Below are 13,602 nucleotides of genomic sequence, written 5' to 3' on the forward strand. Positions count from 1 at the left end.
AGTCAGTCAAAATGACGGTGCTCCCAAGGTTTTTGTTCCTGTTCCAGTGCCTCCTCGTGTTTCTCCCGAAGGCCTTTTTTAGGCGGGTCAACAGGAGCATAATGGGGTTTGTGTGGGCGCGAGGGTGAGAAGGGTGTTCCTGGAGCGGAGTAGAGGTAGGGGGGGGCTGGCGCTGCCAACATCTGTGGGTACTACTGGGCCGCCAATGCGACGCTGGTGCGCAAGTGGGTGATGGAGGGGGAGGGGGCTGCATGGAAGAGGCTAGAGATGGCATCCTGTGTGGGTACGAGTCTGGGGGCGCTGGCAACAGCGCCGCTGCTGCTCCCTCCAAGAAGGTATACCACGAGCCCGGTAGTGGCGGCTGCCCTCAGAATCTGGGGGCAGTGGAGGCGGCACAGGGGGGAAGTTGGGGCCTCAGTGTGGACCCCAATACGGGGAAACCATCGGTTTGTCCCAGGGAGGACAGATGGAGGGTTTTCGGGGTGGCATAGGGCAGGGATACGAAGGTTGGGAGACCTGTTTGTGGACGGTAAATTCGCGAGCCTGGGTGAGTTGGAGGAGAAGTATGGGCTCCCCCCGGGGAACAGCTTCAGGTACTTACAGGTAAGGGCGTTTGCCAGGCGACAGGTGGTGGAATTCCCGCGTCTGCTGCCACGCACAGTACAGGACAGGGTGCTCTCGGGGGGGGGGGGGGGGGGGGGGTGATGCAGGAGGAGGAGGCCTCGGTGGTGGAGGTGAAAGGTAAGTGGGAGGAAGAGTTGGGAGAGGAGATCGAGGAAGGGACATGGGCAGATGAGCCGGTTTTTTGGGGATGAGGACTGGTGTGTTAGGTGCTCAGGGAGCCCAGCAAATCACACCCATATGTTCTGGGCATGCCCAGCGCTGGAGGAATTTTGGAAGGGCGTAACGAGGACGGTGTCGAGGGTGGTAGGATCCAGGGTCAAACCGAGCTGGGGGCTCGCAATATTTGGGGTGGCAGAGGAGCCGGGAGTGCAGGAGGCGAAAGAGGCCGGTATTCTGGCCTTTGCCTCCCTCGTAGCCCGGTGGAGGATTCTTCTTCAGTCCCGAGCGTGGAATCCTGGAACAACAATATGGCGGGGTTTTTTAAGTTGGAGAGGGTGAAATTCGCCTTGAGAGGGTCAGTACAAGGGTTCTTCAGGCGGTGGCAACCGTTCTTAGACTTCCTGGCAGAACGATAGACATTGGTCAATGGCAGCAGCAACTCGGGGGTTACTTTATTTATGTTTATTTACACTGGGGGATCTGAGGGGGTGTATATATTTGCTATGTTGGCTTTGTGTTAAGTCAGGGTGTTAATTTATTATTTATGTACAGTGGGGAGGGGGGTATGGAGGGTTGTTTTTTGACTGTGTTTTGTATTTAACCCTGTTGGGTTCCTTTTTCATTTTGTTAACCTTAATAAAAATTATTTTTTCAAAAAGGCAGGAATTCAGGGAGCTAGGGTGGAAACCTAGATCTAGGACCAACAGAGTTATTATCTCTGGGTTGTTACCCATGCCACGTGGTAGCGAGACGAGGAATAGGGAGAGAGAGGAGTTGAACACGTGGCTACAGGGATGGTGCAGGAGGGAGGGTTTCAGTTTTCTGGATAATTGGGGCTCATTCTGGGGTCGGTGGGACCTCTACAAATGGGATGGTCTACACCTGGACCAGAGGGGTACCAATATCCTGGGGGGGATATTTGCTAATGCTCTTCGGGAGGTTTTAAACTAGTCCAGCAGGGGCTTGGGAACCTGAATTGTAGCTCCAGTATACAGGAGGTTGAGAGTAGTGAGGTCATGAGTAAGGTTTCAAAGTTGCAGGAGTGTACCGGCAGGCAGGAAGGTGGTTTAAAGTGTGTCTTCTTCAATGCCAGGAGCATCCGGAATAAGGTGGGTGAACTTGCGGCATGGGTACCTGGGACTTCGATGTTGTGGCCATTTCGGAGACATGGATAGAGCAGGGACAGGAATGGTTGTTGCAGGTGCCGGGGTTTAGATATTTCAGTAAGCTCAGGGAAGGTGGTAAAAGAGGGGGAGGGGTGGCATTGTTAGTCAAGGACAGTATTACGGTGGCAGAAAGGACGTTTGATGAGGACTCGTCTACTGAGGTAGTATGGGCTGAGGTTAGAAACAGGAAAGGAGAGGTCACCCTGTTAGGGGTTTTCTATAGGCCTCCGAAAAGTTCCAGAGATGTAGAGGAAAGGATTGCAAAGATGAAAGGATTGTAAAGATGATTCTGGATAGGAGCGAAAGCAACAGGGCAGTTGTTATGGGGGACTTTAAGTTTCCAAATATTGACTGGAAACGCTATAGTTCGAGTACTTTAGATGGGTCCGTTTTTGTCCAATGTGTGCAGGAGGGTCTCCTGATACAGTATGTAGATAGGCCAACGAGAGGCGAGGCCATATTGGATTTGGTACTGGGTAATGAACCAGGACAGGTGTTAGATTTGGAGGTAGGTGAGCACTTTGGTGATAGTGACCACAATTCGATTACGTTTACTTTAGTGATGGAAAGGGATATACCGCAGGGCAAGAGTTATATCTGGGGGAAAGGCAATTATGATGCGATGAGGCAAGACTTAGGATGCATCGGATGGAGAGGAAAACTGCAGGGGATGGGCACAATGGAAATGTGGAGCTTGTTCAAGAACAGCTACTGCGTGACCTTTATAGTTATGTACCTGTCAGGCAGGGAGGAAGTGGTCGAGCAAGGGAATCATGGTTTACTAAAGCAGTCAAACCACTTGTCAAGAGGAAGAAGGAGGCTTATGTAAAGATGAGACATGAAGGTTCAGTTAGGGCGCTCAAGAGTTACAAGTTAGCTAGGAAGGACCTAAAGAGAGACCTAAGAAGAGCCAGGAGGGGACATGAGAAGTCTTTGGCAGGTAGGATCAAGGATAACCCTAAAGCTTTCTATAGATATGTCAGGAATAAACAAATGACTAGGGTAACAGTAGGGCCAGTCGAGGACAGTAGTGGGAAGTTGTGCGTGGAGTCCAAGGAGATAGGAGAGGTGCTAAATGAATATTTTTCGTCAGTATTCACACAGGAAAAAGACAATGTTGTCGAGGAGAATACTGAGATTCAGGCTACTAGACTAGAAGGGCTTGAGGTTCATAAGGAGGAGGTGTTAGCAATTCTGGAAAGTGTGAAAATAGATAAATCCCCTGGGCCAGATGGGATTTATCCTAGGATTCTCTGGGAAGCCAGAGAAGGAGATTGCTGAGCCTTTGGCTTTGATCTTTAAGTCATCTTTGTCTACAGGAATAGTGTCAGAAGACTGGAGGATAGCAAATATTGTCCCCTTGTTCAAGAAGGGGAGTAGAGACAACCCAGGTAACTATACACAAGTGAGCCTTACTTCTAATTTGATTAGAGATAGTCAACACGGGTTTGTGAAGGGTAGGTCGTGCCTCACAAACCTTATTGAGTTCTTTGAGAAGGTGACCAAACAGGTGGATGAGGGTAAAGTAGTTGATGTGGTGTATATGGATTTCAGTAAAGCGTTTGATAAGGTTCGCCACGGTAGGCTACTGCAGAAAATACGGAGGCATGGGATTCAGGGTGATTTAGCAGTTTGGATCAGAAATTGGCTAGCTGGAAGAAGACAAAGGGTGGTGGTTGATGGAAAATGTTCAGACTGGCGTCCAGTTACTAGTGGTGTACCACAAGGATCTGTTTTGGGATTACTGCTGTTTGTCATTTTTATAAATGACCTGGAGGAGGGCGTAGAAGGATCGGTGAGTAAATTTGCAGATGACACTAAAGTCGGTGGAGTTGTGGACAGTGCAGAAGGATGTTACAAGTTACAGAGGGACATAGATAAGCTGCAGCGCTGGGCTGAGAGGTGGCAAATGGAGTTTAATGCAGAAAAGTGTGAGGTGATTCATTTTAGAAGGAATAACAGGAAGACAGAGTACTGGGCTAATGGTAAGATTCTTGGCAGTGTGGATGAGCAGGGAGATCTCGGTGTCCATGTACATAGATCCCTGAAAGTTGCCACCCAGGTTGAGAGGGATGTTAAGAAGGCGTACGGTGTGTTAGCTTTTATTGGTAGAGGGGTTGAGTTTCGGAGCCATGAGGTCATGTTGCAGCTGTACAAAACTCTGGTGCGGCCGCATTTGGAGTATTGCGTGCAATTCTGGTTGATGCACTATAGGAAGGATGTGGAAGCATTGGAAAGGGTGCAGAGGAGATTTACCAGAATGTTGCCTGGTATGGAGGGAAGGTCTTATGAGGAAAGGCTGAGGGACTTGAGGCTGCTTTCGTTAGAGAGAAGAAGGTTAAGAGGTGACTTAATTGAGGCATACAAGATGATCAGAGGATTGGATAGTGTGGACAGTGAGAGCCTTTTTCCTCGGATGGTGATGTCTAGCACAAGGGGACATAGCTTTAAATTGAGGGGAGATAGATATAAGACAGATGTCAGAGGTAGGTTCTTTATTCAGAGAGTAGTAAGGGCGTGGAATGCCCTGCCTGCAACAGTAGTGGACTCGCCAACACTAAGGGCATTCAAATGGTCATTGGATAGACATATGAACGATAAGGGAATTGTGTAGATGGGCTTTAGAGTGGTTTCACAGGTCGGCGCAACATCAAGGGCCGAAGGGCCTGTACTGTGCTGTAATGTGCTATGTTCTCAAGGGAATCAACAGGAAGGCTCTTTTCCACACACATAACTAGTATGGTCCCTTCCAGTTCATAATCAGGTGTTTGTATATAAAGTTGTTATGGGCCAGGGTTTAGAGAACACCAAAGTATATCATGGAGTTCACCTGACCTACAACTTTTAATAGATTTTGGTTGTGAGGAGCACAAGGGCCCACTTCCCTGGTGTGATGCAACAGAGATCTTAAGTATTTTTAAACAAAACAATATTTATTCTATGAATCCAGTTAACATTTTATAAACACACAGTAAACATCTTATCAACTACCAACACAAATACACCCCCCCCCCCCCAAGATATAGTACTCTATCGGTAACCCTTCGTAACTTTCCTAACAACATCCATAAGCCAAACACCCCTTTTTCCTACAAAAACAGTAAGTTTGCATTCCTAACAGAAACAGGTATTACTTTGTAATTATCAAGTGATCTGGAAACATTCTTTAGCATGCAGAGAGAGAGACCAAAATACACCTTCTTGGTTTTGGATGCAGCTCCCCAACTGAACCGAAAGTAAAATTCAGAGCCAAAAACAGCTTCCAGCTCAAAACGAAAGTAAAAAGCAGAGCCAGAGCCCAGATCCCACCCACACAATGACATCACTGTAGCCACTTGAGAATACAAACACTTCTTAAAGTGACATTCCCATGACACCTTCCCCCAAGAAAAAAATATAAACCATCAACTTGAAGATGGTTTCATTTTTCACCTTTTCACTTTCTTTTAAGCAAAATTGACAATAAATATACATTTTTGTGAACAAAAACAAAACACGCAAACATTTATAATAACATAGTCCATTCTAATTCTTCTTCCTCCACCGAACCTGCTTCTCTTCATCGCATTCGTGACAAAGCATTGGCTATCACGTTTTCTCATCCTGCCTCATGTATTACTTTTAAATTAAATGGCTGTAACAATAAACTCCATTGAAACAGTCTGGCATTGTTATTCCAGAATCGCTCCAAAAACGTCAATGGATTATGATCAGTATCTATAATTATTTCAGACGAATTGCTGGTAATATAAATTTGAAAATATTGCAAAGCCAGCACCAAGCTCACAGTCTCCTTTTCAATCATTGAATACTTCTTTTGATGCTTATTTAATTTCTTTGAAAAATAACCAATAGGCCGTTCTCGTCCTTCGTCGTATTCTTGCAAACGCGCCGCAACTACGCCCACATGAAATGAATGAAATTAAATGAAAATCGCTTATTGTCACAAGTAGGCTTCAAATGAAGTTACTGTGAAAAGCCCCTAGTTGCCATATTCCGGCGCCTGTTCGGGGAGGCTGGTACGGGAATTGAACCATGCTGTTGGCCTGCCTTGTCTGCTTTCAAAGCCAGCGATTTAGCCCTGTGCTAAACAACCTCTGGCCCTGTGCTAAACAGCCTCTGACATCACTCGCATCAACAGCCACTTTGAATGGTTTTGTGTAATTAGGGATGGCCAACACAGGAGCAATGGTTAACACAGCCTTCAGGCCTGTTGACACTCCACTGCCCACTGAAATTTGCTACGCTTCTTTCGCAAGTCCGTCAGTGGAGCGACCACATTGCTAAAATTCGGCACAAATGTCCGGTAAAATCCACTCATGCCAAGAAATCGCATTATTTCCCTTTGTGTCGAGGGTATTGGAAACTCCCCAATAATTTTTGTTTTCACATCGCGTGGGACCATTCGACTCTGTCCAATTGTATGGCCAAGGAAAGTGATTTGGGCTTTTCCAAATTTACTTTTGGCTAGGTTTACCACCAAACCCGCCTCCTGAAGTCAATCGAATAACTCCATCAGATGCTTCAAATGTTCTTTCCATGTCTAACTAAAAATTACCAAGGTCGTCGATGTATACCGCACAATTGGGTAATCCTGAAATGACTTTGTTGGTTAACCACTGAAATGTGGCTGGGGCGTTTTTCATGCCAAATGGCATAACTTTGAATTGGTATATACCATCTGGAGTCACAAAAGCTGAAATCTCCTTCGCCATTTCGGATGAAGGTACCTAATCAGTAACTTTTAAGTAAATCCAGTTTGGAAATAAAAGCTGATTGTCACACCTTCTCACTGCAATCCTCCATGTGTGGGATAGGGCAAGAGTCCATTCTTGTAACTGCATTAATCTTTCTATAGTCCACACACAACCGTTGGGTAACGTCCGGTTTCGGTACCATCACTGTGGGTGAGCTCTATTGGTTGCAACCCACTTCAATTATGCCATTTTCAAACATACTCTTAATTTCTTTGTTAATCTGTGCCAATTTTAAAGGGTTAAATCTATATGGATATTGTTTAATTGGAACAGCATTTCCCACATCTACATCATATATAGCCATTTTAGTACTTCCAAACTTATCTCCACAAACTTGCCCATGTGATATCAATAACTCTTTCAGTTAGTTTTTCCTCTGGAAGATAACTCAACAATTTATCCCAATTTTTAAGAACATCCTCGTTTTCCAATTTAATTTGAGGGATGTCAAATTCAAAGTCATCTGGATTTGGTTCTTCATTTTGAGTTAGAATCATTAAAACCTCCTCGTTTTGCTCTCTTCCCTTTCAAAATACCTTTTAAGCATATTCACATGACACACTCGGTGAGTTTTCCTTCTATCTGGCGTTCTTACCACATAATTCACCTCACTTAATTTACTTTCAATCTGCTAAGGTCCACAAAACCTTGCTTTTAAAGGTTCACCTACCACTGGTAACAATACTAAAACTTTACCTCCACTGGCAAAACTACGAACTTTTGCTTTCTTGACCGCTACCGGTTTCATCACATGTTGTGCAACTTTTAAATGGTGTCTAGCCAATTCTCCTGCTCTATTTAATCATTCCCTAAAATTTGACACGTAATCCAATAATGTAAGTTCTGACTGCTCACTCACCAATTTTTCCTTAATCAATTTAAGTGGTCCTCTTACCTCATGACCAAAGGTTAGTTCAAAAGGACTGAATTTGGTTGACTCATTAGGTGCATCCTTAATTGCAAACAGTATGCATGGAATTCCTTTATCCCAATCCTCGAGATAATCTTGACAATAAGCCCTCAACATTGTCGTTAATGTCTGATGCCACCTTTCTAACACTCCCTGCGATTCTGGATGGTATGCAGTTGATTTAAATTGTTTTATTCCTAAAACACTATCCATAACATCTTTGAATAACCTTGAGGTAAAATTTGATCCTTGATCCGATTGTATTTCTGTGGGTAGTCCATATCTAGTAAAGAATTTAAGTAACTCCTCCACAATCTTTTTAGCTGTAATATTGCGAACTTGCATAGCCTCTGGAAACCTAGTAGACACATCCATTATAGTCAAAAGATATTGAATCCCACTTTTCGTTTTAGAAAGCGTCCTACGCAATCAATTAAGGCCCTTGTAAAAGGTTCCTCAAATGCTGGAATGGGTATTAAGGGCGCTGGTTTTATCACTGCTTGAGGTTTCACTATCACTTGGCATATGTGACATGATCGACAAAATTTAACTGCATCTTTATGTAGTCTAGGCCAATAAAAATCTTTTTGTATTTTAGCTTGAGTTTTCCTTACTCCCAAATGACCTCCCACTGGTACCTCATGTGCTCCTCGCAACACCTCCTTTCTATACCCTACTGGCAATACCACTTGATGAACTTCTGCCCACTTTTCATCCACCTAAATATGTAAAGGCCTCCATTTTCTCATCAAGACATCACTTTTACAGTAAGAACATCCTGGAATACACTCAGATTCCTCTTCCGTGTATGTTTTCTGATACATTCGTTTTATTTCTATATCTTTCTGTTGTAACTCCGCCAATTTTCCTGAACTAAAAATATCTGCTTCATCCTCCACCTGTTCTTGTTCTTTTTCAACCATCTGATCAAAAATCATTTCTGATACTTGAACTTCAACTTTATCTTCACTGTTTGATTTCTCATCTTGTCTTAACCTGTGACTTTGCGACCTTGTTACTACACAATCCGGAAAAATCCCAGGATATTCGTCCTTCAACACTTCAGTTGTCTGATTTTCCACTGGCTTATCAACCACAGTAGGCATCACTCCCACCTGCAATCCAGCTATATCATTACACAAGATAAACTGGACAAGAGAGTTTCACTATTACACCTGCTACCACTTCACAATTCTTCACTGGACTTTCCAACCTTACCTTATATAATAGAACACTACTTTTCTCACCCTCAATTCCACATATTACCACCTATTCTGGCAATATTCCTCCCAAACTACATAACTCCTCATGTCTTACCATCAAAGATTGACCAGCTCCCGTATCTCTTAAAATTGTGACTTCTTTACCTACTCTGCCTGGTACACATGAGTAAACTTCACCCACACAAATAAATTCTTTAAAGAGATCTGGCACCTTCTTATCAATCACCTCTTGATCAGGCTGTACAATCTTTTGCACCTTCTTTGTTTCAATTGGACTTTCCTTTACCGCTTTAACAAAACCCACTGACTTATCTTGTTTTCCCACATCAGCCTTCCCAGTGCTTTTCTTCAACCACCAACACTGTGACTTTACATGGTCTAGTTTATTACAGTGAAAACATTTGAAACTTTGAATTTCTCTTCCACCCTCCTGGATTACTTTTTTCATCCGAGGTACACTCTCCTTATTATCTCCCATCAGATCTCCTTTACCTCTACCACTTGAGTATTTCTCTTTTCCCCAGTTTCTATCCCTCACAGGCTGAAACTGATGTTGGAAACCAAACTTTGATTTATGAACTAATTCATAATCATCTGCCATTTCTGCTGCCAACCTCACAGTTTCAACTCTCTGCTCTTCCACATGAGTTCTCACTACATCAGGAATTGAATTTTTAAACTCCTCCAAAAGTATAATTTCTCTGAGAGCTTCATACGTTTGGTCTATTTCAAAGCCCTTATCCACCTATCAAAATTACTCTGTTTGATCCTTTCAAACTCCATGTATGTTTGCCAAGTTCTTTCCTTAAATTTCTGAACATAGAACATAGAACATAGAACAATACAGCGCAGTACAGGCCCTTCGGCCCACGATGTTGCACCGAAACAAAAGCCATCTAACCTACACTATGCCATTATCATCCATATGTTTATCCAATAAACTTTTAAATGCCCTCAATGTTGGCGAGTTCACTACTGTAGCAGGTAGGGCATTCCACGGCCTCACTACTCTTTGCGTAAAGAACCTACCTCTGACCTCTGTCCTATATCTATTACCCCTCAGTTTAAAGTTATGTCCCCTCATGCCAGCCATATCCATCCGCGGGAGAAGGCTCTCACTGTCCACCCTATCCAACCCCCTTTGAACCTTTGTCTGTAGGCTTCAGGCACTAGTTCTTATGCACCTAAGATGGATTTTTTCATCTCCTCATACGTCCCAGATACTTCCCCTGATAGTGATGCAAACACTTCACAAGCCCTACCTACCAGCTTTGTTTGAATCAGTAAAAGCCACATGTCCTGTGGCCATTTCACTTGTTTAGCTACCTTCTCAAATGAAATTCTACCTCCTTCTCATCAAACCTTGGCAATGCTTGGATATATTTAAATAGATCCCCACCAAGCCTTCAACTATGATGCTCTTTCTCTTTATCCTCATCAATATCCTCAAACTGTACGATTCCCTTTACATCCGCAAATTTTAACTGACTGTCATGTTTCATGGCCATTTTCAGAAGTTCAAAATCTCTCTTTTTCTTTGTCCCTGATCTGTACCTCCCTTTCTCTTTCTTGTTGTTCTGCTAGCACTATTCTTTCTTTTTCCCACATTTTGTATTCAAGCTACTTTATTTCATTTTAATGTTCAAGTTGCTTAATCTGTAACTGAACTTTTGCCATTTCTAATGAGTCGGACTGTATTTCAGGCAATTTTAAATGCTCAGCTACCACCATAAGTACCTCTTCTTTTTGTGTACTGTCAGGTAACGTTAACTGCAATATTTTTGCCAAATCTAAAAGCCTTTTTTTAGTCTCTGTTCGTAAGTTACTGTATGTGACCTTCTCCACCCCAAAGAACTTCCGAGCCTCTGAAAGAGCCATTGTCCACAACACACTCCCTACTTAAACTGGAATAGCACACCTGAAAAGCAAACACAAATATGCTCACCCCTCACTGTCTTTAAGTTCTCTCAGCCAACCCAATCACGAAAGATAGATTTTTACCCACAAGCCCCCAATTTTTAATGGGCCAGCGTTTAGAGAACACCAAAGTATATCATGGAGTTCACCTGACCCACAACCTTTCATAGATTTTGGTTATGAGGAGCACAAGGGCCCACTTTCCAGGTGTGATGCAACAGAGATCTTAAGTATTTTTAAACAAAACAATGTTTATTCTATGAATGCAGTTAACATTTTATAAACACACAGTAAACATCTTATCAACTACCAACACAAATGCCCCCCCCCCCAAAGATACAGTACTCTATAGGTAATCCTTGGTAACTTTCCTAACAACATCCATAAGCCAAACACCCCTTTTTTCTACAAAAACAGTAAGTTTGCATTCCTTACAGAAACAGGTATTACTTTGAAATTATCAAGTGATCTAGGAGACATTTTTTAGCATGCAGAGAGAGAAACCAAAATACACCTTCTTGATACACCCAACTGAACCGAAAGTAAAACTCAGAGCGAAAAACAGCATCCAGCTCAAAACGAAAGTAAAAAGCAGAGCCAGACCCAGCTCCTGCCCACAGAATGACATCACTGCAGCCACTTGAGAAGACAAACATTTCTTAAAGTGACATTCCCTTGACAAAGTCTAAATATTTCATTACCCTCACAGTGATTTTCCCGAATTTAAAATAAATTCCAGCAGCTGGCTGATAATTTTAAAAATGAAGGAAATTTATCACCACACACTCGCTCCCGATATTTGAAACACAACAATTCAGTTACTACACAATAATTCAATCACTCACCTCATTCCACTATCAGATGCACAAAGATTAGACACAGATGAAGTTAACGCGTAATTATAAAAATGGAATTTATAACTTAGTCCCTCTATTAATGACGTCTTCTTAGTTGAGTTGATATGTTAGTTGGAGTGTAGGTCGTTTAGAAACAAAGGAGTCTCATGAATGTCTGAAGCCTCTTTTTGACAACTAGCCAAGAGATTGGTTCTCAGGTGGACATGGAAGCTGGAACACGAACTGTACTTTGACTGCATTAGAAGACTATCAACTGTTTCAGATTCGTTTTTTAAAAATCGCTTATTGTCACAAGTAGGCTTCAATGAAGTTACTGTGAAAAGCCCCTAGTTGGTGCTTCTTGGTGCTTCAGATGTTTCACCTCTGCTGGATTTGCTTTGTTCAGGATATTTTAAACTGCAGTCTCTGAAAATTAATTTCAGTCACATGACTGCAGGATTAATAACTATGGGTTTCATATCACCATGACACAATGACAGTGACAATGGTCATTTGCTCTTATCTTTGCCAAAATGTGAGCTTAAATATTCCCCTTTGTATTCAAAATTCTAGAAATGCTGGTTCAACTTTAAACAATGGAGTGTTCAAACCTCATGGGTGGCTACGAAGTACCCTCTTTCAGGTCCGTGTTTAATTAAAAATTGGCCATAGAATAGAATACCATACACAGTTTAAATGCCCATAGTCACATGTTGAGTTGCAGCCACCTTAACAGGTTTTGTGGCCACTTTCACAAAGTATGATTTTACAGTATATAATATCCAATTTCCTCATACTTGTACTGAGCATAACAACTTTAGTTAGTCGTGCTTTTCATCATTTGCTAAAAACTCTCTTTGTGGACAGCTTATATTTTATCCCTAAGTCAAAGCAAAAAACAGCACTTTACCAGTATACTGTACACTTTATGTACGCATTCAATTTTCCCAGAATTAATCCAAAGTGATTCTTCACTTCTGAGGGTTTATTCCTGTTGTTTTCTTAAACCGGTATCTTGCAGTTTTAGAACAGTGAAATTTTCTTTTTCTGGGGACTTTCTTTAGCCCAAACTAGGCAATTCTTCCAGCCTCATTATATCTCCCATGAACTTGGTCTTTTCAATCTGAGAACAAGTTTCTGCCTACATTTCTTCAAGTCAAACTATCAAGACGTTTTTTGGTCTCTAGCTACTCCTTCACCCTCAGATCCAAGCAAACCCAAAACACTGTGATATTCAGTGATATTCTAGGAAACCCTATAATCCAATCATTCTTTTGTATATAAATTTAGAGTACCCAATACTTTTTTTTCCCAATTAAGAGGAAATTTAGTATGGCCAATTCACTTATCCTGCACATCGTTTTGGGTTGTGGGGGTGAGACCCATGCAGACACAGGGAGAATGTGCAACCTCCACATGGACAGTGACCCGGGCTGGGATCGAACCGGGGTCCTCGGCACCGTGAGGCAGAAGTGCTCACCACTGCACCACCGTGCCACCCTCCTATAATCCAATCTTTACAATTAAAAAATAATAATTTTATTCTCCTCAATTTCAACATTGTCATCAAATATACAAAAGAAGAAAAAACAAACAAAACAAGTACAATAACAATTCCCCAAACAAAACCAGCACCCCCCTGAATATACAGACCAAAACATCTGCCCATGCGTTCCAGGTAAAAAATGAACAGTCAATCAGTAAACAGTGTAATCAAGGGGCAGCATGTGGCGTAGTGATTAGCACTGAGGACACGGGTTTGAATCCTGCCCCTGGATCACTGTCCATCTGGAGTTTGCACTTTCTCCACGTGTCTGCGTGGGTTAGTTGGATTGGCCACGCTAAACTGCCCCTTAATTGGAAAAGGAAACTAATTGGCTACGCTTAATTTATTTTTTTTAAACGGTGTAATCAACAAAAACAATAACCCCAGCCCCCCCTTCCCCCTGAATGCTCAATGGCAACCAATTCTCGAAAGTGCATAATAAACAGTCCCCATGAATTGTAGAA

The sequence above is a fragment of the Scyliorhinus torazame genome, chromosome 7 (assembly GCF_047496885.1).
Source record: "Scyliorhinus torazame isolate Kashiwa2021f chromosome 7, sScyTor2.1, whole genome shotgun sequence".
NCBI classification, from domain to species: domain Eukaryota; kingdom Metazoa; phylum Chordata; class Chondrichthyes; order Carcharhiniformes; family Scyliorhinidae; genus Scyliorhinus; species Scyliorhinus torazame.